Source organism: Oncorhynchus mykiss, chromosome 31 (genome assembly GCF_013265735.2).
Source record: "Oncorhynchus mykiss isolate Arlee chromosome 31, USDA_OmykA_1.1, whole genome shotgun sequence".
Lineage (NCBI taxonomy): Eukaryota > Metazoa > Chordata > Actinopteri > Salmoniformes > Salmonidae > Oncorhynchus > Oncorhynchus mykiss.
The window spans coordinates 37,420,003-37,444,594 of NC_050571.1; the positions used below are offsets into that span (position 1 = coordinate 37,420,003).

The window sequence follows — 24,592 nt, forward strand, 5'->3', positions numbered from 1 at the left end:
GTTTATTGAAGGATAGTGAGTGTAATGAGATGTTATTGCCAAACCTCAAGGTGTGGAGATGGAGATAAATAGCTTTGGAGCTCTGGCCCTCCTCCGCATTTCTGCGGAGGGGGAGTCAGTGTGTGTGTGTGTGTGTGTGTGTGTGTGTGTGTGTGTGTGTGTATACGCGTGTGTGTACATTTGGCGAAACCGCCTCGACGACAGGTAAAAGACACAGCTGACACAACCTGTCACCCAACCCATCCAATCCCAGAGTGCACTGGGTCTAGAGATTTGCACTTGGCGAAATTGGCAGCAACTTCTATTCCGTCCCCCGGTCTAATAGTGGGGGGTAGTGGATCATCAAAGTCCCCCAGCAATGCTGAGAAGTGGAGTATTTGTGGTGGTAATGAAGCCTTAATGAGGCTGACACTCTTTACACTGTTAGGACATTAATATGCTTATGGAGTACGTGCTCTGTTGATCAGGCTAGTCCATGTCAAGGGGACTCAAATGGCTAAGGTGCTGATCCATGGGAGCTGACATATCAATGGACTTCACAGCTTATAATAGCTTAGACAAACAATAGTATAACGTCAAGATTTATTTTTCTTTCAATAGTGCAGAACCTGCAAGTTCAGAAAGCGATCCTAATTTGAGAGAGTTATTTTGAACATATCCAATGCTTTCGTGTTAATGTCACGGAACAAATAACCATAAATTACCCTATATATTGTGATATGGACATAATGGTGTATAACCATAATACTATATATGTATTATGCTCTAGGTATACACAGCCATCTATAACCGCATATTACCCTCACCAATCATCGCATGAATGCTACACACTCATAATATTCCATCTTGACATCTGCTACTACTTCTCAGCGGGAGGGAATTCATTCATTCAACAACACATTCCTCCTGTAGAGAATAATAGCATTTCTCCGCTAGCTATGCTGCCGGTGGGACTGATGTGCTCGACCCGAGAAGGGGGCCTATGTGACCCTGGCAGCGTGGCCGTGCAGTGCCCGGAGATAATATGACATGATGAATTTGGTGGAGTCACTAAAGCCAGCGGCCCCTGTCGGCCTCAGTTGCCGCCTGTTGTCCACTGATCTGGTTCCGTACTGTGTCTGGGTGTGCCACTAAGGTTCCCCCTTGTCTTTTGCTTTGAGGCGCCGGGGGAGATGCTGAGAGCTGGGAGGAAGAGAGGGAGGGTTAGGGAAAGAGGGAGGGAAAGGGAGAGAGAGAGAGAGAGAGAGAGAGTTGACGTCCACATTATAATACATGTAATTAATAAGACATTATCAATATGTATAAATGTTTAATGCTTCTGCTATACACTAGTGCCACGCACAATATTGATACAGAATGCACCACCCAAAAAATATTTCTAGAAAAGGGAAAGGAGAAACAATTATAGAAATGCATTATTCATTATTTAAATAAACACAATGGAAGAGTGTGTGGAAGTCTTATCCAAATACAGACAACTTTAGTAGTCCACAACAATATGTAACGCTTTGTGAAGGCATTTCATTTCATTGGAATAAACCTGGCTTTAGCTGTGGTGACAGTTAGCACTGTCAGATTAAAACTCTGCAATTCCCGATCCAAGGTTAATCTTTTGCAAATAACCGTGAAATTGCTCGGCACAAAGTCCTCCTCACACTCAATAAGCTTTAAAATGAGATGTCAAGTCTGTGAGCTATTCGGTTGTACCAAACGAAGCTGGCTAAATTGATACCGGGATTCCTGAGAGTTCTGGCAGTTGGAAACTAAAAACATGCTTGAAATGGATTAAAGGAGCCCTCTCACCCCAGAACGCATGCTCGTCTTGCATATACACACACACACACACACACACACACACACGCATGCACCCACACACACACACATGCACGCACCCACACAGGCACACACACAGTCATATTTACAATGTGTGAATTAGGTGAGAGGATGTATCTCCAGGACATTATTATGTCAATCTGAAAAGTAGACGGACAGATTATTAATAGGGAATGGGGCATTGTTTTTCCATACCTTCAGAAACAGGACCGAAACAGATGCACCTAAATAACTCACATAAAATAGCCTGGCCTATACCTATTTCAGACTATGGGAATACAACAGTCTACACTGTGTCAATATGTAACACCTATGTATATTAGATTGCTGTGTATGGCATCTTTGGAGCCTATATCTCTATCTCCACATTGGGTTGCATGTTAACAAAGAAGGCGGTGTTGAGAACTCATGCCTCTAGTGCTTTCCCAAATTACCAGTGAATATCGTAGAGGGGAGTCTTCCCGTGAAGGATCTCTCTAGCGCCTTGTTTCAATACATTTCATTCAAGAGTGACAGCATGTGTGGTAACTTTGGATCAGTTACTATTGGGATAGTCCAAAGGAAAAGCTATCATTTGTGTGATTGAACAATGCTACATTTGAAATAGAAGTACATTTATATTGCCAATATTACCACCATTTGCATCTGGTTGACTTATGTATTTCAATGCAGGATTTCATGCTGTGTGAATTCCTTTTAAAATTGTAGATCTGGTCTACTGTAAAATAAAGGCCTATATGTGTAATGCACATGTTAATCAAAGGGCATACAGGATATATTTTTGGAAATCAAGATATCCGACATTTCAGTGACGAACATTGGTTCTTTCTGATTGAAACAAAATGGCTACTCCTCTCCCACTCTCCAATGAATGCTGAAAGAAATCTCAAAACAAAACAGTCAAGAGGATAATCATTGATCCACATCTAAGCCGTGTTCAATCACACTTAAATGGGGTGGCTCTTCCTACCAGAGTAACCGGCAAAAACCTTTAAGTCGGCAGCTAATGCCCGGTTTAGTCCTCGAAACTCTGTTGCGCTACAACTTAATACCAGACGAGCTCACGCTGGGAGGCCAAGTCAGAATCAAGGCCCGAGTCCAGATGCTGATTGCCGCTTTTGGTTCCCCATTTTGTTGCCCCCATTCTCTGTCCCGTGCTCAAACCCTGGGACAAAGCCCCCTATCCTCCCCCGCCCATCGGCCTTATGGAGCCAAGCCTAATACAACCACCACCACACACAGGCCAAAACTGAAAGATGACATTTCCTCATTCCCCCCTCTCCCCGTGCTCTCTTGCCTGCCCACTCCACTTCTCATAATCCAATCAGCAAGGCCTTAGCTTTTCTAATATAGTGGTGGTCTCACTCTAACTTTATCCCCGCAGCTGTGCCGGACTGCTCATTGGCAAGATTAGGGGCTCCTGCTACTCCTATGATCATGCATTTCAATATGAATGGGACCAATAAGGGGGTAGATTACGCCTTGGTTACTTTGGAAATCCCACTCTGTCCTTTGATGCCCCCGGGTTTGAACAGAGAGGTTGGAGCCCGCCTGGTCACATGGTGCGGCGGCACCGCCACCTGGCAACGCGCTGTTTGCTCATATGTGCTCATTAAACACGCCACACTGGCACCAGGGCCAATAGTGGGCCGCCGTCGGGACCAGATGGCACAGTCGTTGTCTTTGCGCTTCGCCAGGTGGGGCCGTCGCTGCAAGAGAGCGGCTTGTTGGGCTGGGGTCCCACTGCGAATGACCAGGCATGGGCAGGAGGGTGAGCAGAATATGGTGCCAAGCCAAGGAGTAAAGCAAACAATGCCACATTCCAGTCCTCTCCGGTCTCTCTCTCACACACACACACACACACAAAAACAGACATGTGTGTGAATATGCTTGCGCCAGTTTACGCAAAAATATAGACTCACACACATCCATAGACCACCTTGTTCATATACAGCCACATGGACACACACATGCGTGCATTCTCGTCAACACACACATACTGTACATATTCAGAAGTGCAAACATATGCACACCCTACACAAAACACTCGTAACCACACACAGAGACAGCCGTCCTTAGGTCCATAGTTTTTCATTAGTCCCTGGGACCTGTGTCGTCTGCTCCACTGGCCCTCCTGACAACTCCAGGGGCCCATTGTGTGTGAAGTACTAGAGGTGATTAATATTTGCTTTTCCTTCTCTGTGGGAGAGGAAGACCCAGCTGATCCACTGTGACCCCTTTAATCCCTACTGGGTCGACGCAGTCTCTTTCTCTCCCTCACTTGTTTTACCCTATGGTAGGCTATGCTACCCCATGGTGTGTCTGGTTGTACTGCAGTTGGTGGGGACAGAGGACAAGAGCCATTTGCGGTCACTAAGTTAGAGCTTATGGCCCCGATGACAGCTTTCTTTATGAGGGTCAATGCTTTTAATCGGCCTATAGCTCTTCCGTGAAATTGCACTTGTTGTTAAAATATATGCTGTATCTTAAGCATATCGCATAGCCTGACGTTCTGTACCTTGATGTTCCCGTAGAAAACAAACCAAAATGGATCAATTTACCTATGCTTGCATTTGTGAACTCTGTGAAATGTCACTCCTCCAATGGAAATGGCATGCGGCAGAGTAGAAAAATCATCATTCCCTTTTTGTTAAATTAAATATTTAAAAGCAAACGCCACAACGTGAGCAACAGATTTTGATCGTCAAAACATTGGAAAACAGCCAGTGAATCTGTCCTGAACGTCACAACATATCCGGACCGTCCTCCTTCAATGTTTTGATGGGTTTGACAGGTGAAGGAAAACGTCTTCCTTTGCGTTCCTTTTGGGATCCCATTCGAATTGGCCAAGATGGCCAGGTTGAGAGGTTGTGCAAAGGGGGTGCACAGGGTGTTCGGAGGATTGACTGGCTTGCAGGATCTATTGAGGGCTTGGTCCTGTTGACAGATGAAATGCTCTCTTTGTGACCACACGGCTGTGATGGAAATGGCAGGTGCAGTATGTGTAGCCGGCATGAAAAAAAATCTTTCCAGCGTAGTATTTCAGTGATTGTAAAAACACAGCTGTTTTGGGCTTTGTTAACTTGCTGCGGCGCTTGGTTTCAAATTCTCTCCAGCTCCTTGTTGCCTTGTTGGCGTAGTCTCTAAACTCGCAAACATGGTCTTATGGACTTAGCTCTTTATAACAACCTTTGGTCGGGAAAAAATGTCCCAGGTCACTATAAACTCTCAACGCTGTTGGGTGTAAGTTCTTAGCAACCGGTTCAAACCTCTTTCAAGGGTAATTGATAGCAATGAGACACTGCTAGCTCGTTTAACGCAGACACCTATAAACACAAGATACCAGCTGGAGAGTATCACTATCAAAGCTCAACCTGATGAGGGTCTTAGTGTGAGAATGTTGTAATTGACTAGTCCCCTCGAAATGGGCAATACACGATTAAAATTAAGATAAATAATTAAATAAAGGACAACTCTGTGTGCAGAAAGTGTACACATCTCAAGTAGGGTTTACATTTTTCATGCAAAATGATTAATTGATCACACTTGATTCAGGCCAGTTTAATGGCTGAAAGGTAAAACACTTTTTTCACATTTAACACATAAGTTGATCATGTGATAATTGATGAGCCAATCAGAGGGTAAGACGCTTGAGAGGAGGAATGTATTGCATTTCCAAAAAGTGTAGATTCATCCTCAAGTAAAGCACAGATTATGGCTGTAAGGTTTTCAAACCGTGTGTGTGTGTGTGTGTGTGTGTGTGTGTGTGTGTACAGAAGGAGCAGGCAGGGGTGCGGTGCCTGACACGGACCAGTCAGGTTTGCGTGGGAGGACGGGAGCTTTTAGCTCTCCATAAAGTTGTCTAATGAACGGCGCCACCCGTCATAACGCCTCCACAAATTACCATCTTCTCCAGCCAAACCCCGATTTCCTTTAACTGCCACTCTTCCTCTTCCCTGTCAACACTGGAAGGCGGCACCATCTTTTTGGACTATCACCATACAACCATCGGTTTTATTATGGTACATACAGTACGTTTTTTCATAATCAACTGTCATTACTCCATGATGGAGAAAAGTGCACTGTACTCGCACAACCCAGTTGTTTATATGCTTTCGTATCAGATGTGCCAACACTGAAACTATTAGCCCCTAAAGACAAAATGAGCATTATCTTCTTGAAGCTTCTAAATGAAATACAGGCAGTAAGTGTTCAGTGTTTTTTTTTTCTCTCAGCATTTTGGTTATGTTTTTGTAAGCAAATCTCACAGTCAATTCAACATGCAGACACACCTACCTGTACCCCCATTCAACCAGCTCAACATAACATACCTTTCTATGTAAAAGAAGTGAGCAATACATCTATGACACATAGAAACATGTCAATGTGACTGGTGGCTGTGTAAACAAACAGTAGGTTGAGGACTGAGCCCTGATGCGAACAGTCACTTTCTTTCACTGAAACATCCATGCCTGTTCAATGGTCTTGGTTTCAACCTGATGAATGACACCATAGCCTGCGGCAGCTCAGCACTGGTCCATTTGTGAGGAGATAAGAGAGACTTCCTGGATTAGGGAGGTAGCTGAGGTACATCTCCAGAGAGCCTGTTTGTTTGGGTAAGGCAGCTCGTTCATTACTGCGAAAACTGTGGGAGGCTGGGAAGCCAAGCTGTCTCCCAGATAGTACGGGAGCCATGCCAACATGTACTTAACCTGTCTGCAAATGTACCCACTTCCTATTGACGCCTCTGATGCATTATTGTGAGTTGTGCATGTGACACAATGCATTGGATTTAATAGCATTTGGGAACTGGGTAAGATCTAGGGCAGGGGTCTGCAATTGCATTCAGCCGTGGGTCAATTTATTCTTGAGCAGGCTGGTCAGGGGACCAGAAGATAGTTTGTACACTGCAAATTGACCGCAAGAATCCCAAACAGATAGTACTTGACAAAAACAGAATACCTTGATGACATTGAGATGCGATCACATATGCCTCTCTATTTATGTGTGAGATTTCCTCAATTAAAATCATGTTGGGCTGATTTCCTGGTGACTTTATAGTATTTTTGTTGTTATTATTATTGTGGGTTGCTCTGAGGTCAGAAGCCTGCAGCCAGACATGCTTATCACAACACAGGATACTACGTATGAGACAGATCACGCAGAGGCCTAACTTGAATAAAAGCACATAAATGGTTAGGATCCATGAACATTTTGAAATCACATTTCAGTAGAAAAAGGAAACATCATGGAAAAAAAATCTGACCCAGTATTTAAACAAAGGCACATCATAGTGACAATAGAGTTACTAAAACGTAATTATATGTATGCAGATGTAAAGGTAACTGACAAAATAAAGGAAACACCAGCATAAAGTGTCTCAATACGGCGTTGGGCCACAACAACCCAAAACAACTTCAGTGCACCTTGGCAATTATTTGGTGTTTTGTTGATGGTGGTGGGAAACGCTGTTTTAGGCGCCGCTCCAGAATCTCCCATTTGTGTTCAATTGGGTTGAGATGTGGTGACTGAAACAGCCATGGCATATGGTTCACAAAATAATGGCCAAAATAATGGCATGCCCAGCATTGTTATACATGATCCTAAGAATGATGGAATGTTAATTGCTTAATGATGGAATGTTAATTCGCTTAACTCGTATTAGAAGGCACTCTTTCAGATACTGTGAATGCTGATCTGCTGTTGTGTTGTGCTGTGTCTGTGTAGGGCTTGCCCCAGTGGCTGTGAAGGTGGGAATTAGATGTAGGGTTTTTTGAGTCCCTGTTAATCCTCGACTGATTAATGGAATTCTCTCATCAGGGCTCCGTGAGGGAGAGAGAAAGGGAGAGAGAGAGGGAGGCAAAGAGAAAGAGAGAAAAATATATGCAGACAGAAATACAGACAGAGCCCCCCACCCTGTCCACTCAAGAAACCAGCCAGTCCCCCCCCCCCCCCCCCCCCCCCCCTCCTCCGGCCAATGACAGCCCTGCCCTGATGTCACCTGCCTCACCAGACTAATCCTAAATCTGCCTTGTAGATTAGCACTTTCCCATTCACAGCCACTTCAGCCCAAACCTGGTAAATCCTGAGGTAAATGTTGGAGCTTCCGGTAAGTGGGAGAGCACAGCGTTGTGGAGTGGATTAAGGAGAATGGGATAAGGGTGAGGACAAACAGTGATAGCTGTATTAAGCTTTTTTCCCACCACGGCCCAATGGCCGAGGCCCTGATCTGTTTGGACTCTGAAGTCTGTCATATATTGCCCAAATTAATCATTGAATATGTGTCATTCTGGGTCCATCAGTATTCATGTATTTAGATTTTTGTATAATCAATTGATCACACTTCCTAGTTGATTAGGTATATACTATATAATCAAATTATCAATTTTTGTATAAAAAATAATTACAATCAACTCTAATTCCACAGATCAATTTTTTATATATATATATATATATATAATTTGAAAATAATGCATTGAATTTGTTTGACTCTGAAAAGGATGTCACGATTATACAAATTCAACCTCCATCTGAAGAGTTAGGTTTCCAAGTTGTGGAAAACACAAAACTGTAACAACACACTCTTGCTTTTAGAGATGGGTCATCATGACCGAGTACTGTACCGCTCTCTCAACCCCTCATTTCCTGTAAAACACTGTTGGAGAGAGGCAGCCTCTTTACTGTAGATGGCACTGTTAACCTTGACTTGTTCTGACTGGCCACCAATTGAGAGGAAGTGCAAAAGGGAGCAAGAATCTGGGCCTCGTTACCGCATCCAGCCCTGGAGGGAGAAATAAATTAAAGTAATAAAGAATAATAATAATAATAATAACAAAGATGATCTGCGTCATCACAGTTATGCTAACAGCACTAATAGAATTTGGAGGGGGCTAATAGCCGAAATAAATACCCGTCGGCTTCAATCACACAGACCACTATAGATAGGCGTTTTTTTTCACGTGGGGAGTTTTTTTCCCTCTTCTTCTTCCCCCATTTTTCACAGAAGTGTAAGGGAGTCTGGGAATAGGGGTGGGGTGGGTTGGGGGTCAGGGACGGAGCGAAAAAGCAAGTATGTTATTGTAACAGAGTTCATAGGGGAGTCAGGCGGAGGGCAGTGGGCCGATCGCACGCTACGCTGTGATTCACAGAGGAGGCCTGAACACGAAACCCTGGTCCCCTCTTTTCTGAAAAAAAGCGTTAGTCAGCTTAGAGCTGGAGGATAATGGGAAGGGAAACTAAAAGGAAGTGGGTCACCTCACCTCATGGAGTTTGAGTGATTCCATCCTCACACACTCATGCACACACACGCACGCGCACACACACACACACACACACACCCACACACACACACACACACACACACACACACACACACACACACACACACACACACACACACACACACACACACACACACACACACACACACACACACACACACACACACACACACACACACCAGCATGACTACATTAAACAGTACATTTGTGTACCTCCAAGACGTATGGCACTAATGGTCTGGTTACTCTACGTAAATTCTCCTATCCTTTATGGTTACGGTGCACAAAGTAGGAAGTATGATACGTTATGTAATCCAATTAGTATTATATTGTACGACCGGGTAAGAAATATCATACTATCTGTTCTCCAATTCGTATTATATTGTACGACTGCTATTCCATTCGTAACGTAACATATCATCCAAAAACAACTATGTTCCAAATCATACCAATTGCCCTGAGACCACGTTGCACACACCAGCACACACAGTGTCAAAGCAGACACAACATTTTACCTCAGAGACTACTAACCTGGTGAGCATAGCACAAGTGATGGGGAGACTATTTATTGTGATTGTGTTGCGTTGTCCAAAAGTAGCCGAAACAGACACTGACCAATACTCATTATATCACTGTGATAATTTTGGGGGGATTGCAAATGACGTGGGCATGGTTGGGCACATATTAAAACAATTGCCTCTTAATTTCTTCATATTTATCATATGTTATGAGTATGTACTGTAGTATGTACACTAGCCCCACCTGTATCCCAGAGAAAACCTGACTGACTGATGAACCCGGCCTTCTTATGTCTCGCGACCTAGGTGAACCTTAATGAAACCTCTTTTTTTTATGTTGCATGCAAACGGTGTGATGATGTCATGTTCTTCTGGGATATTGCTTTACCTCCTAGAAGGGCCAGTTCTCCTGGGCCCTCAGTGTCAGCTCATGAATGACTCGGGCTTGGAGTTGTCACCGCATTCTTCTCCATATACTGAGGGTTAATGAGATGACTGGCCACCCCACCCTAATAAAACACAGGTGTGAGAGATATGGGCGGGGGGAAAGGAGCGAAAGAGAAAGAGAGTAACAAAAAAAGGAGCATGGTCATTAGAATGACTTTGTAATAAAGAGATGACTATCTGGCTCCATTTTCATGGCTGGATTATGCAATCAAGCATGATTAAGTGTGTTGGAATAAAATATTTAAAAAATGAAAGCAGCACACAAGCCGGCAACAATGGGGGAAGACCACAATACTAAAACACAATGTACCTACATCATGTTCTTATATATACTGAACAAAAATATAAACACAAAATGCAACAATTTCTAAGATTTTACTGAGTTAAAGTTCATGTAAGGAAATCAGTCAATTTAAATTAATTTCACATGACTGGACAGGGGAGCCAGGCCCAGCCAAACAGAATGAGTTTTCCCACACAAAATGGCTTTATTAAAGACAGAAATACTCCTCAGCACCCTGCCCACCAACCCCCCTCAGACGATCCCGAAGGTGAAGAAGCCGGATGTGGAGGTCCTGGCCTGGCGTGGTTACACGTGGTCTGCGGTTGTGAGGCAGGTTGAACATACCAAATTCTCTAAAACAACATTGGAGGCAGCTTATGGTAGAGAAATTAACCTTCAATTCTCTGGCAATATCTCTGGTGGACATTCCTGCAATCAGCATGCTAATTGCACACTCCCTCAACACTTGAGACATCTGTGGCATTGTGTTGTGTGATAAAATTGCACATTTTAAATTGGCCTTTTATTGTCCCCAGCACAAGGTGTACCTGTGTAACGATCATACTGTTTAATCAGCTTTTTGATATACCACACCTGTCAGGTGGATGGATTATCTTGGGAAAGGAGAAATGCTCAGTAACAGGGATGAAAACAAATGCGTACACAGTTCGAGAGAAAAAACGTTTTGTGGAAAATATCAGTTATTTTTTATTTCAGCTCATGAAACATGGGACCAACACTTCACATGTTGCATTTATATTTGTGTTCAGTGTAATTCACTATCCAATTAGGTTTCAACACATAGCACGCCATGAAACATGATGAAGTTAACTTTTTTTGCTCATTAGCTATTTCCCTGAACTCAGCTGTAGGCCTAATATTGTCTCTCCAGCATTTGCTTTGGTCTGAATTGCTAATCAAGTCCATACACCCTGTGTTTGATGAAAATGTTACCTATTCCCTAAGCATTTTCTCCCCCCAAAAATGCATTAAGTTTCAGCAACAAAGAAAAAAATAAAAGGAGAAGAGAGTGAATGGGCGAAGCACAGATGAGTCAGAGACATTTTGTCTTATTTTTTCTTCCTCTCTCAATCTGATAACATCCCCCAGCTTTTTGTAGGGTTTCCCGTCCACATGACAAATCCCTGCCCTGAGCAAGTCTTTGTTTTCTTCCCAGGGAAGTAAAGACTGTAACTCAATGTGTTTGAAGGAGTGGGAATGAGTGGGCGTCCGTTGGGAGTGGAAAGACAACGTGTTGCCCCCTCTGCGGTAGTATGATGTGTTTTTCCAGCAAACCTAATCCCGATTGGGAGAATAACATTGGGAAACATAACCTAACCTTAGCAGCAGACAGACAGCGTAGGCATACTGTAGGACCGGACACCGAAGGAGCCTGGACCCGGCAGAGTATGTACATAGCAATTATATCTCTTAAGGCGCAGCAGTCTACATAGCTAAAACACACTCATAGGGTCACAGCCCATAGGGACGAGGTTTGCACCATTAAAACATAATCAGACAGCGGCGTTTATTTAAGAAGATATAGGATTCTCGCCGCTACTGTTGACTCTTCCTGTCACTGGAGAGCAAAGATAATAATTCAGAACCAAAGAGAAAAAGAAAACAATAATCTCTGAAGAGTCAAATTATCAGAGCAGGTCAAGAGTTGTGTGTATGGACATACCTTTGTTTGTTTGCTGAGGAAATTGGGATGTTCTGTCATGTTCAGTTCACTCTTGGCCCTTTTGAATGGAACTGAATGAACCCGAGGTCGTACCACAGGAGGCTGCTGAGGGGAGAACGGCTCATTATAATGGCCCGAATGGAGCGAATGGAATGGCATCAAACACCATGTGTTCGATGTATTTGATGCTATTCCACTAATTCCGCTCCAGCTAAGATGATTAAAACAATGAGTGATAAAACATTTCTAATCCACAAATGTTGCTGTGGTTGTGATCCTAGACAAACAAAAAAAAACTTTTTCCAAACTCTCATTTAGCTTTAACCCAACCCGATTTTTTATTTTGACCTGTGGCTCATATCAGAACCGTTTCTACTCAAACGGTCAGGAGACCGGCTTCTTTTTGTTTCTCACACCTACTCTCTGATAAATAAATCAACGGGAAAGCCAAGCTCTGTAGAAGAGGGAGAGCCAGTGGTCCAAACCTTAGGACAGTCAATCACTGTGAACCACATGCCCTCCTTATCTAGAATAATTCAGATAGCTGACTTGCTTAGTCTAATTGCCCTGTCAGTAACTCTGTGGCCGTCGATTTAGTCAACTGTCATTCACAAATCCAGGAATTAGTAAAAAAAAAAAGTAAAATAATGAATACATTGATAATATCTTTATTTGCATGACGATATTTGTTTGGTAAAAATCAGACTGACTAGGCAAAGTCTCTAATATACTAACTTTAGTCCTCCCGGCTGTCTCGTCATTGGTCAAAAGGTTGATTAGAGACCCCTATCCATCTACCACAGAATCTCCGCCCCTCCCCCCACACGACATCAATCAGGTGGACATTTTTTTTACCTCTACCCAGTGACCCCCGCTGACCTCTGGAGCCCTCTCTGTCACACTGTGTTGATTGGACACAGGAGGAGGGCAGCAAGAAGCTGTGTGTGTGAGCATAAACGCACGTGTGTGTGTGTGCACAGACACACGCTGCAGACACACATACAGGCAGGCACACATTCTTGCAGACACACACACACACACATACACACACACACACACACACACACACACACACACACACACACACACACACACACACAGTCCCATCATTCAAAGCATGCTTGGAGGAGGAACTAAAGCTGCAAAATAAGACTCTCATTATTTTCACTAGCCATGAGAAGTCAAGACATCCATATGTCTAAAGTGTATTTATGCATAATAGTAAAGGCATACAGTGTAATATACGGTACTTCATTACTCTCAAATGGATCTTTTGACTGACTGTCAGCTGTCTTCATCAAGCTGGATCCCATTAGGTTAGCATCTTTGATATGATGAAGCCAAAGACAAAACCGTGTTCAGAATAGCTCTCAGATACTGTTTCTTACCGCTATGTAATATATTGTTTTTGAAGTGAAGTATTCAAATTGAGCAGTGTACTTCTTTGTTGATTATTACTGTATTTATTTCCTTGTCTATGGTTTGTGCCTACTGAATTCAGTTTTTTTTATGAAATAAACCAGAACCTAGTCAAATTCACTGTTCTATCACTTGGCCAAGGGAATGGGGGCATTAAATGGCAGTTCATTTCTTTAATGGTTTATTATTCCAAGCACAAAACTGGCTCATTGCTAAATCTGAGAGCTAATTTTCTACGGCAATGCATATTCATATGTTTAAGGTACAGACATGCATTTTTAATGATCCAGGATTGGAAAGAATGCAATCAGCTCATTAATACTGCGTGCCATGCCTGTCTCCACCAGGCACCACCATGAGACTTTCAACGAAGCACGTTCAATTACCCAACAAAGAAGGACTCAATGTGTGAGTGGAAGTGAGAGATGCAATAGTATTGCTGAATTAACTAGTTCACTAATAATTTCAAATGTGCAATTTTCCATTTGATATTTGGCAGAAATCTCAAGGTGGGGGTGGTGGTCCCACCAGTAAAATACTACGGTAATTCAACACAATTATTCGTGGATATTTCTATTTTCCAAGTGCTAGCCTTCTATTTTTAGTGTTTGATGATGTCCAATGCACTGTCATAAAAGCTGTCTCTGATTTATTCTTCTGCCTATTTGGGAACCATGAGGCACAGGGGAAAGCTGTGCCAGTCTTTTCAACCAGAAAGGCACATAAGATTGATTTATAGTGAGTTTGTAGGGATGAAGCACTGCACAGTACCATCGACTGACTCCACCTCTAAGTATTCACGGCCATTGTCACAAATGACAATACATTTTCCCCCAGAGAGGGTTAGAGAGTGAAAGAGAGAGAGACAGAACGAGACAGAGAGACAGAGAGAGAGACAGAGAGAGACAGAGAGACAGAGAGACAGAGAGAGAGAGACAGAGAGAGAAAGACAGAGAGAGACAGAGAGAGACAGAGAGAGAGAGAGAGAGAGAGAGAGAGAGAGAGAGAGAGAGAGACAGAGAGAGAGAGAGGGAGAGAGAGACAGATAGAGAGAGACAGAGAGACAGAGAGAGACATAGAGAGACAGAGCGAGACCTAGCAAACATAGATGAAATAACACCCCATTTGTGGTATAGCACAATGGAAACGCTCATAAAAGTGCAGTGTATCTTAATTGACCCAGCTTTGTTGCCATCTAGTTTATACAGACATGCATCATTTGACCTTGTACAAAGTGCCCAAGTATTCCCCATTTGCTCTAAAGCATAATAGAAGTCCAATTCAACTTGAGGAGGGTGAAAGGATGAAACTTAGCAGAGCTCCACACAGAAGCTATGAACTGCTAGAAGAGGGAGAGATTTACAACAGTCCAAAACATAGCAAAGTGCTCGACACAATTAATGGACTGTATCATAAACATCTGGATACATTTACTGTCCATGCTAGCTTTATAAAATCCACTTAAGCCATTTTTTAGTGCTGTACTAAAAGCTCATTTTAAGATGATAATGTATACCAAAATCAGCCAAACTTTTACGCTGACAAACACCAGTCCCCAGTATGCTGTCATATATGACCCGTTTCTAAGATGCATATGTCATCTAATCAGAAACAGGACAGGAGCTCGACGTGGGATAAAATACACATATGTCGAATTTCTTTCGACATATGTGCTTTTTCAACACTTAACATTACCCTCGTTCTTATCTCCATTAGATTCCTATCACTTGGATTGAATAAATAACATTAACCAGCTTTGAAAGCCAGGTTAGGGGCAGAAGACACATGTCTAAATACAGACCCGGCAGCATTCAAGAGCAGGCAACGGGTAATGGTTGAGAGGTTGTTTATAAATTATTAATGATCCCCCCCCCCCCCCCCCCTGTCATGGACAGGGCGTTAGACGAGGGGGTGCCTTCTCTCCTGTTGTCGTGGCAGCAGCGCTAGCTCCTCAAACAGATTGCAATTTATTCCTCTGCAGTTTGTCCGTCAAGGCTCGCTCTGACAACATAATCCCAAACTAATCCGCCGTGTTCAGTTTTTCTTGTTGGCTCTCATGCAGAGCGCTCCGCCAAATCCCGCTACCTGTCAAACGGGCCTCGCGCGGGGAGCCCAGATGAGCTGCCAGGCAGGCCCACTGCAGTGGCTCCCGAGGGGAGGAAAAGGGAGGGAGGGAGAAAGAGAGCAAGGCATGGTGCCTGGGTAGACTTAACCCCTGCCTCCCTCGCGGTAATCCACTGTAAACAGGCAGAGCCTTAGCAGGGCTAACTGCCCTAATCAAGCGCAGAGCGCGCCCAATCGCTATCATACACAGCACCAGAACTAAAGATTTGAGCAGCCGTCCCAGTGTGTGTGTGTGTCTGTGAGAGAGAACGAAGTGTGTGTTGGGGAGGTAGTTGGAAGGGATGGGGAGAGGGCCGCATTGACAGGTCCTAATCCCCAAGAAGAGCAAGAGGTGGCAGGAGAAAGCAGAGCTAGGTGTCCATACACCTGCCAACTGCTGCTGGAACAACTAGGGAAGGTCCTCCCTGAGTGATTTTAGGTGCTTAAGGTATCAATAATGGGGTTGAAAAGGACAACATTGCAGGTGATTAAACTACTCAATAAAAACACATTTGTTGACAATTTAATAGGGAAAAGGGATTTCCTAAATATAATTAATTACACAATCATCTGAGATGTTGTCATCAGAGATACTTTTATTATTATTACTATTATTATAGTTATTATTATTGCCCAGATTATATTTTACATGTTTAAAATATTTCACAGATTTCCATTTTCACATTGGTATCATGCCAAAGAAAGAAATGAATTATGCAAGTACTCACTCATCATCAATATGCATCGATTAAGGTGGAAGTATGCCACGACAATTAGCGTAAAATTCCACCGAAGCACAGCACATCCCAAATGAGAAACCTGCAGTCAATACACTAACCAGCCGCTGAGATCTATCTAGCTCCATTTAAATTTCCCTCACATCCTCCAAGAACATAAAAGGCCTGCCAATAGCCAAAGGCAGAGGAACTAGAACTAAGCCAACCCCCCCAACCCTAAAACACTTTTGAGAAACTTCTGAGTGGCCGTGTCATGACACAAGCAATAAAACGAATCTCCAGGGTAGGTGTTTTTTTCCTTATTTTTTTACCCTTCTAATTTGCAATGAACTGGTTAGGTAGGGTGTTGGAGGGTAAGAGGAGGGATTAAAGGAGAAAAAGTCCAACGTACAGTCCCTTTTACTGACAAAGTGAAGAAAAAGGCATTTGTTTTGAAGTGAAGCGGTTGGTTGATCACTAGATAGCAAGGCAGAAAAGGGGGCCAGGGACCTTGATGAGTTCTCGTCAGTGGATGTCAGAGAGTCAGGTTCAGTGGACAACATCATCTTCCCTGTCAAATATACAGTCATTGCATAACCACAGAATTAGGAATTAGAGTACTATAGTACTATTTATGGTCTTAACCTTAGTTACTAGAGATAGTGGCATGATATGATATTCTGTATGAGCTTCTTATTTCTCGTTCTCAATTTGGTTGTTCGTTATTTTTTAACTTGCATTGGCGTAATTCATCCCTTCTAGAACAACTTTTATCTGTAGAGGGTGCTAACTGACTAAGGACACCGATGTGGTATATGGGTGCATGTCTTTTCACAGCCAGTGCAACTATGGGGTGGGATGTGTGCGGGGAGCATGAGGTCGCACATGAAGGTTTGGTATAGAGGTCCAGGTCTGGCTTCTGTGACTTGTCAGTCTGTTCTTGGAGGGCTACTCTCTCTCGTTCCATCTCCCCCTTCTCCAGGACTGTGGGAAAACTATGGGCAAATATTTTTGCCACGTCAAAGCTTGAGATAACATCGACTCACAGGGGCGGAGCTTCCAAGAGTGAAGAGATGGACTAGAGGGGTGGTGGAACCGCAGGGAAACGCAAACATGACATGTCGTTGATAAGCGTCCTCCAGTGTGTTAACACCAGAGCTTGTACCGAGTATTGCACTGAGAAGCCCTCTTAGGAAGCCCTGGCATGTCCACGATAGCAAAAGATTTAGCGCTCACACACACCACTATTACACACGGCAGGATGGGAGGGTGCTATGGGGTGGTATCAGAGGCACAAAGAAATATGGACACACAATGGGCACGCAACTTGTACTGCACTAACTCAGATGACAGACGATTGGTTAAAATAAATGGATAATAAGATGGTAGTTGGAGTTGATTTCAGTGCAGGCTTTGATGTTAGTGATCATAAATTGTTATTTAAGAAACTCACTTGCTATGGCTTTACATCGCCTGCCATCTCATGGTTGGAGAGTTATTCATCCAGTTGAACCCAGAAAGCTTTCTTCAATGGATGCTTCGCTAACATCAGCTATTTACAGTGCGGTGGCCCTCAGGGAAGTTGCCTTTGGCCATTAATCTTGTCTATTTTTACAAATGATTTGCCACTGGTCTTACACAGAGCCAGAATGACTATATATGAGGATGATTGCACACTCTAAGTGTCAGTACCCATAGCCAGTGAGCTCACTGAAATTCTAAATAAGGAGTTACAGTCAGTTTTAGAATGGGTGATTAATAATATACTGGTATTTAAAACTAAAAGCATTGTATTTGGTTCTAAACATTCTCTAAGACCTAAACCTCAACTGGAGTTGTGCATAAAGAGCCATGATAGCATTGAACTCACGTTCATCCCAATTACTCAAGCAAACAGCAAAATTACTTTAAAAAAAGATTAAACAACATCAGCAAGGACTGTGAAGAGACACAAACACAAACAAACACATTCACCCACAGACACACTCTAACACATACTGTACATACTTTTTGTTGTTGTATTGTTTGTATTATTATTTGTATTATGTTTTTTGTGTGTGTTGTTTGTATATTGTTGTATTTAAAATGTGTGTGACTGTCCTTGTCTGTTTCTCTGCTTTGTCATTTGCCAGGTTTTGTGTTTTTTTTGTGGACCAAAACCTATTTCTCAGGGCAATTGTATTAGTGTAAAATAATATAATTTCCCTTTTTTTTTACATGCAATTTAGCTCAGCAAGTGTTATGTGTTACTTTTTTGCTCATCTTTATCAGGGTTGCCAATAATTCTGGACCTGACTGCATGTAGTCAATGACATTTCAGAATTTGAGAAAAAATATGGACATAGGAGACATGAACATTTATTTTGTTATTTCCATAGTCTATATTGATTTTACACAGTAATACCAGATAACTTCTACAGTATGATCTGGATAACACTACATCTAATCTTCAGTGAATCTGTGACACTCTGGGTTCCTGAAGCGATACTGGCGAATATTGAAGACACTTGAATGAAAAAGAAAATACAAGCCAATATTAACCCTTGACACGAGCTTTCATTGCCTATATCTGCAGATTTGCTGCAATATTATTCCATATCTCATATTCCAAGCCCAGCACCCCACAAAACACAAAACAAATGCCACAGGATCCGACAGACTTGAGCAAAGCAATAAAAAGTGATTGATGGCCATTGATATTTCAGCCTGAAGAAAACCACCTGTCAGGGGCCTTTTGGCGGCTTTACGTAAATAGGGTAATAAATAGATCGATCACACATTGCGAGGGAGATTTATGTCACATTAAAGCGACGGGACATTGAGCACCGGGGCCCGCGTCGTCTCATTACTCAGAGGCCAAACCCCTCGGGGGAACGTGGCATTGTCAGCAGCAAGGAGGACACAGAGTCTGGGGAGATATCACATGTGGCAGGGGCCAAAGCAGACGCAACGATCCAAATATCCCAGACACTGCCTGACTGGGCTCAGAGAGACCGGATACTGAGACATCCATCAATGTGAACGGCAAATTGGACTCATCTGAATGCGACAGGGATATGAATATCGATCAGATGTGTGAACCCAAGGGCAAAAAGTACACAAACTCACACTACCCAAGTGCCAGGGGTAAATTACACAGGATGTAGTTTTCTCCTAGTATAGTGTAGCACTGTTTTGATACATTTAAATGTAAAAAAAAGAAGAGTATAAAGACAGGTCAATTAAAGCCTCATGATGCCAGTTTTAATGAGCAGCTTGTACACGTCTGAGTTATTATTTGCTTGTGGTTATTAACACATTCTGGTCATCTCTTCAGTTTTATTTGCTATTATCTTTTCGCGAAACGCTAAGGAATGAGAGCTAGATCCGCACTCCATTCCTCAGCTAAGAGATTGCAGCCAGTGGTGGATTTAGGGTTTACTGGGGTTTATTATTTTTTTTGCACCTCATAATCATTCAAGCCAATTTGTCTTTCAATGATTTAAACTCTGTCAAGGCTTTGGTTGTAGAAGGGGCCTGGTGCATGGTGCTTTGTTCGCCTGCATCCCATGTAACAAAAAATCCAGTGGCTGTGTGCCAAGCCTCTGACCTTCTTATGGGTTTATTCTATTTCCAGTGGTACACTCCAGTCCTCAGGATTCCCCCTACTATGCCTTGGAGAGTGGCAAGGCCCAGGGCCTCGAGGTATGGACAGGACACTTGATTTATAGGGAGTTGGGGGGACATTGGTGTCAGCGTTGGGATTCTGCCATAAGCCAGCAATGGAGGTGGACAGTGGCCTGTGAGAAAGAGAGAGTTTACAGTTCTCGGAAAGGACCTGGCCCTGGTGAGGTGGTAAAGGTTGTGACATGTTTTCAACCCGTCTCACTTAGACCCATTTGTTTGCCTCCCATGTGCTCTGTTTGGGAACTAGGTGTCCGAGCTAGCATTAGCAGGTTGTCATTCGACTACCTATTGCCTCATACATCAAATTCTACAGTGACCTAAGAGTTGCTGCATAGTTACTTGGAATGAGATCCTGAGATGAGATAAGCATGACGCTTTAGGTTAAGGGCGTTTAATTTTAGGCTGGAGTCGGATATTATACAACGTGGAATATTGCACTGTACATGACAGTTTTTCCATTCCATTTTGAACGTCTACCAAATAATCTATAAATGGGATCCTAAATGTGGATGTCAAAGAACAAATAGTCATGATAGATAGGGTGTAGTGGAGTGCTGGCTTTTTCAACGATAAAAAAAGTGACCAAATGGCACAATGAGAGGGGAGGGCATGGGGAATAGCGTCCAGTTTTAGACCTCTGGTGGCTTCTTATAAACAGCTGTTATAAAATACAAATTCGTCAGATAATCCTCCCAAAGCCCCAGCAGTCAAACTGAAGCATTCTGGGTCTCGGCTGCGCACATAAATGAAATACCACCTGCAACCACAATGTCAACGCCTCGCTGGAGCAAAAGTTATATTTAGGTAAGAACATGAAAGCGACTGATCCCTTAACAAAATAAAAGCTCCATGCGCTAATCTCGCCTGCAGAAGTCAATATTGTTGAAGTCCTGTGATGGTGATTTATGACGGGATGCCGTGACAGGCGCTCCGGCTAAGAAGAGCTGCTGTCAGTCTTATTCTTCAAACCAGTGTCAGGTGGATCATTCCGTACGCGATTATGACTAGACCCCTTGACAGGGGCACCATTTCAGCGTCTTTGTCTCTCCATCTCACTTGTCTTTTATGAATGATAGAGATGGGCCTACAGAGGTATTTCAGAGTCAGGCTATGTCCGTGTTGAGACCACAGGGCTGGTGTCGACAGCCGTCTTTTTCAATTGACAGGATTCATTGCGGAATTATGACATGGGTGACCTCACATTTATTGACTGTGCTGCTCGTTCAATTCCAACAACAATGACTGTTGCGTTATGGAGAGTGAGCAGATCTCAGTCATTTTGGACCTTGGCCTTGGGAAACCAAAAGCAATTGACTCTGCCTGAGATGTCCCTCTCTGGAAAATTGTAATGCACTAGTATTACCGAGGGCTCTAAAGACTACCGGGACACGGCATCTCCTCTATTTTCATCTGCTGCTTACGGTCAAGTACAGTCAACTCACTTAGCACTTCATCTTCCTGGAGTCCACACAGCTGTGTGTGAGTGTGTGAGTGTGTGTGTGAATCTACTACTCTACAAAACCGGTGGCCTCCCCCGCTGACCGAAGTGGAGGAGAGAAAAAACACAGCACACACTCACATACTGTCAGCTCTCTGCAGTTTCTCAAATATGACCTCCGTGATGACTTTGACCAGATTACTCCATATTTTAAACAAGACTCCCATTACGCCTCTTGAGTACAGTAACAGGTTTGCTTGGGGGATGAGGTGGATGTTTGTGTGTGTGTGTGCGTGTCTTTGTGCGTGTGCGTGTGCACGTGTGTGTGTGTATGGGAAAATAAAGTGAGTGCATGTGTCTACCCCACTGTATAAATCACTTGACCCAGATTTACTGTTGACCACGGATTTACACCAGCGCAAGAGGTTCCCGATGACAATGTACCTGCCCTTACTGTAATGGATGGTACACAGAGCGCACTGTCATCCGGCAAATATGCTCCCTGAATGGATCTCGAGTGTTAGGGTGGTGGGGCTCGGTTCATCAGCGATGCTACATGGGAGACAAGGTAATGGATGGTGCTTTCCCCAGGGTGGAGCAGACAGCCTCCGGTCCTCCGGCCTCTCCCACAGTGCCTTCTTGAAACAAATCCAATGCTTGAATTAGATCCACAGTCACAGTGGTTGAGAGTCAGGCAGCAAACCGTAGATGCCCAAGGTGCTAGCATAAGTTGAAGCAGCCTAGGATTTCGAGACGTGAAAATTAAATGAGCAATGTTGACACACTTCCATGTGTACTATTGCCATATAAAATTTCAACACATTTATGTTTTTCTCGTAACTAATGATAAACCAATCTAACTTATGAAGAGTCATTTAGGCTGATTTAAGGTAAACATTCTTCAAAGCCATATAAGATTTAATATTATTGAAGTATGCTAAAAATGCATGAGATGATTGAATTATTAGGACATTGAACAAGGGAAAACAACAGTGCTGAGTTAGAAAGGGGATCCAATTGAAACCACATGCTCCTAGAACCTGATACACTGTAAGGGGTTCCAACTGCTCGAAAAGACAAATATATAATTCAGCCAGACTATCACAAAGCATAACATCTTCCAGACAAAATGGGTTTGCATCCTAAATGGCACCCTATTCCCTACATAGTGCACTACTTTCGTCCAGGACCCATAGGGTTCTTGTTAAAAGTAGTGTACTATATAGGGAACAGTGTGCCATTTGAGATGCAAACCCATACCCTATGGGTCCTGGTTAAAAGTAGTGCACTACATAGGGAATAGGGTGCCATTTGAGACGCAGGCTGGTACTATCAGTGGGGGAGATAACTGAGGCCTTCACAAACCATAGTGATGAAGTGTCCTTTTTCCACTTTGTCTCCCAAATCTCGGGCCCCCACTCTCCACTTCACTTACTAGACAGCCCAGAAACATAGAAGACAAGGCGTTTTATCTGTGTGTGTGTTTGTTTTGTGTTTGATAGGAAGACTATTTTCTGTTTGTTTATGGGTGATACCACTATTAGTTATATGTCCCTATTAGTGGGGTGTCAAACATAACCATTTCAAATGGCATACTTTTTACACATAATTGTTAGAATTGTTGAATATGCTCCAATATTGGACAGATTTACAGTTGAATGGTTGAAGTACTCAAATAACTATTAGCACAAACCTTCCTGAGCTTTTGCATTTTAGTGTCACTTGTTGACTAGGCACATTTTTGTTTGTGCTCCTGGTTGAGTTTAAACAGCTCCGTGACATACTTTGACAAGTCAAGTCTCCATCTCAAAGTTTCAACATGAACACACAGAAAACATGCGGAGATGAGGAAGCTGCTAGCTGTAACAGGAGTCAACTGTAAGACTGGGGAGCAAGACAAAGTGGTCCAAATTCTTTGTTGTTACACTCTAACAACAGGAATTCACCGCACCAATGAATCTCTGAGGGAATGACATATGGTATTTTAAAAGGGGGCATAGATAATGCAGATGTTGAACCGTCTTTGTGCATCCAACATAAAATACGTGGTCTTTTTTTTCTCCTCTCTTCTTTTTCTTCTCTTTTTTTTTAATGGAAAGTGTTTCTCCCATGATGCAGGCAGGAAAGAGGCATTAATCACCACTGCGCCTTGGGAGCCCACCCAATCATATCAGGTATAATAGATGGTCATTTACACATGGGTTTCTGGTGTGTATCTGTCTGGGTAGTGGATAGTGGACTATGTGCTGTGGAAATGGGGAGGGCTGGAGTGGTAGGTTGTGGGTATTTTCTAGACAGGACAACTGAACTTTATTAGCATGTTGCGCCTTGGCCTCGACCATCCCTAATGTAAAGCTAAAGATGTTACTCTATGTTTCCCTCTGATTCTATTAGACTTTGTGTTTCTACTATAATAACCAATCAGTGAGTGTTTGAAAGTAGACCAAGTTGTATAGAAAAACAAATCTGAATCCTCTAAAAACAGGTTCAAATTTGCTCTACTATGAAATATTTGTGTATCCAGCTTTTTTGGGTGAAGGAGTTACAGATTTATTCATTCTCGATCAACAGATGCAGAGCAGATCACTGTATTCCCAAAGAACATTTTGGTCTTATACAGACCTTAGTGTAACGGGACCGTCATCAAGGTCTACAAGGCATGATTCAAGACAATGTGCAACCTGCACAATCAGTTCAATCGTTGTGCTCCACATAAGCTGAAGGTGCTGACACAAACATAAGCTGAGTCTGCTGACTGTGTACATTTACAGCAACATAATGCTATGGTGCACTGCCACTAGCGGACTGTGGGTGATGGGTGATGAGCGTGTGTGTGTTTGTGTGTGTGTGTGTGTGTGTGTGTGTGTGTGTGTTGAGCTGAAGAAGCATCCAGGCAGGGTCAGCGGCGAGGGCCTCATCTGTGACTGAGTGGGTGCTATAAAAGCCAAGCGTAGAAGTGACGGGTCATGGTAAAGGTTAACAAAATCAAGGCAGGGAATTTACGAGCACCCGTGCTCCAGCGTCGCCAGCAGTGATGGTGTGTAAAGGGGGGGGTTGGGGAGCAGGGATTATAAATACAGTGAGTGAGTGTGTGTGTGTGTTTAGAAACACCCCTTTCCTTCCTCACATGTCATGCATTTTGACAGTGTGACGATTGTTCTCTAGTGTGTATACAATATTTACAGTGTAACTCACACACACTGTC

The 24,592-nt window shown here is 43.1% G+C and overlaps 1 long non-coding RNA gene across 5 annotated transcripts; it reads right to left on the reverse strand.

The window, feature by feature from the left end:
• Nucleotides 1–454: 454 nt before the first annotated feature.
• LOC110504308 lies at nucleotides 455–17,827 on the reverse strand. 5 transcript variants are annotated; one of them, XR_005041170.1, is made up of 4 exons: nucleotides 17,737–17,822; nucleotides 12,046–12,150; nucleotides 10,020–10,140; nucleotides 455–1,182 (listed from the first exon to the last, which is right to left on the reverse strand). It is a non-coding gene; the product is annotated as an uncharacterized LOC110504308 (long non-coding RNA). The 5 variants fall into 5 exon arrangements; XR_005041169.1 differs by lacking the exon at nucleotides 455–1,182 and adding an exon at nucleotides 7,840–8,614 and having other exon boundaries at nucleotides 12,046–12,147; nucleotides 17,737–17,827; XR_005041167.1 differs by lacking the exon at nucleotides 455–1,182 and adding an exon at nucleotides 7,840–8,614.
• Between the last annotated feature and the right edge of the window lie 6,765 nt (nucleotides 17,828–24,592).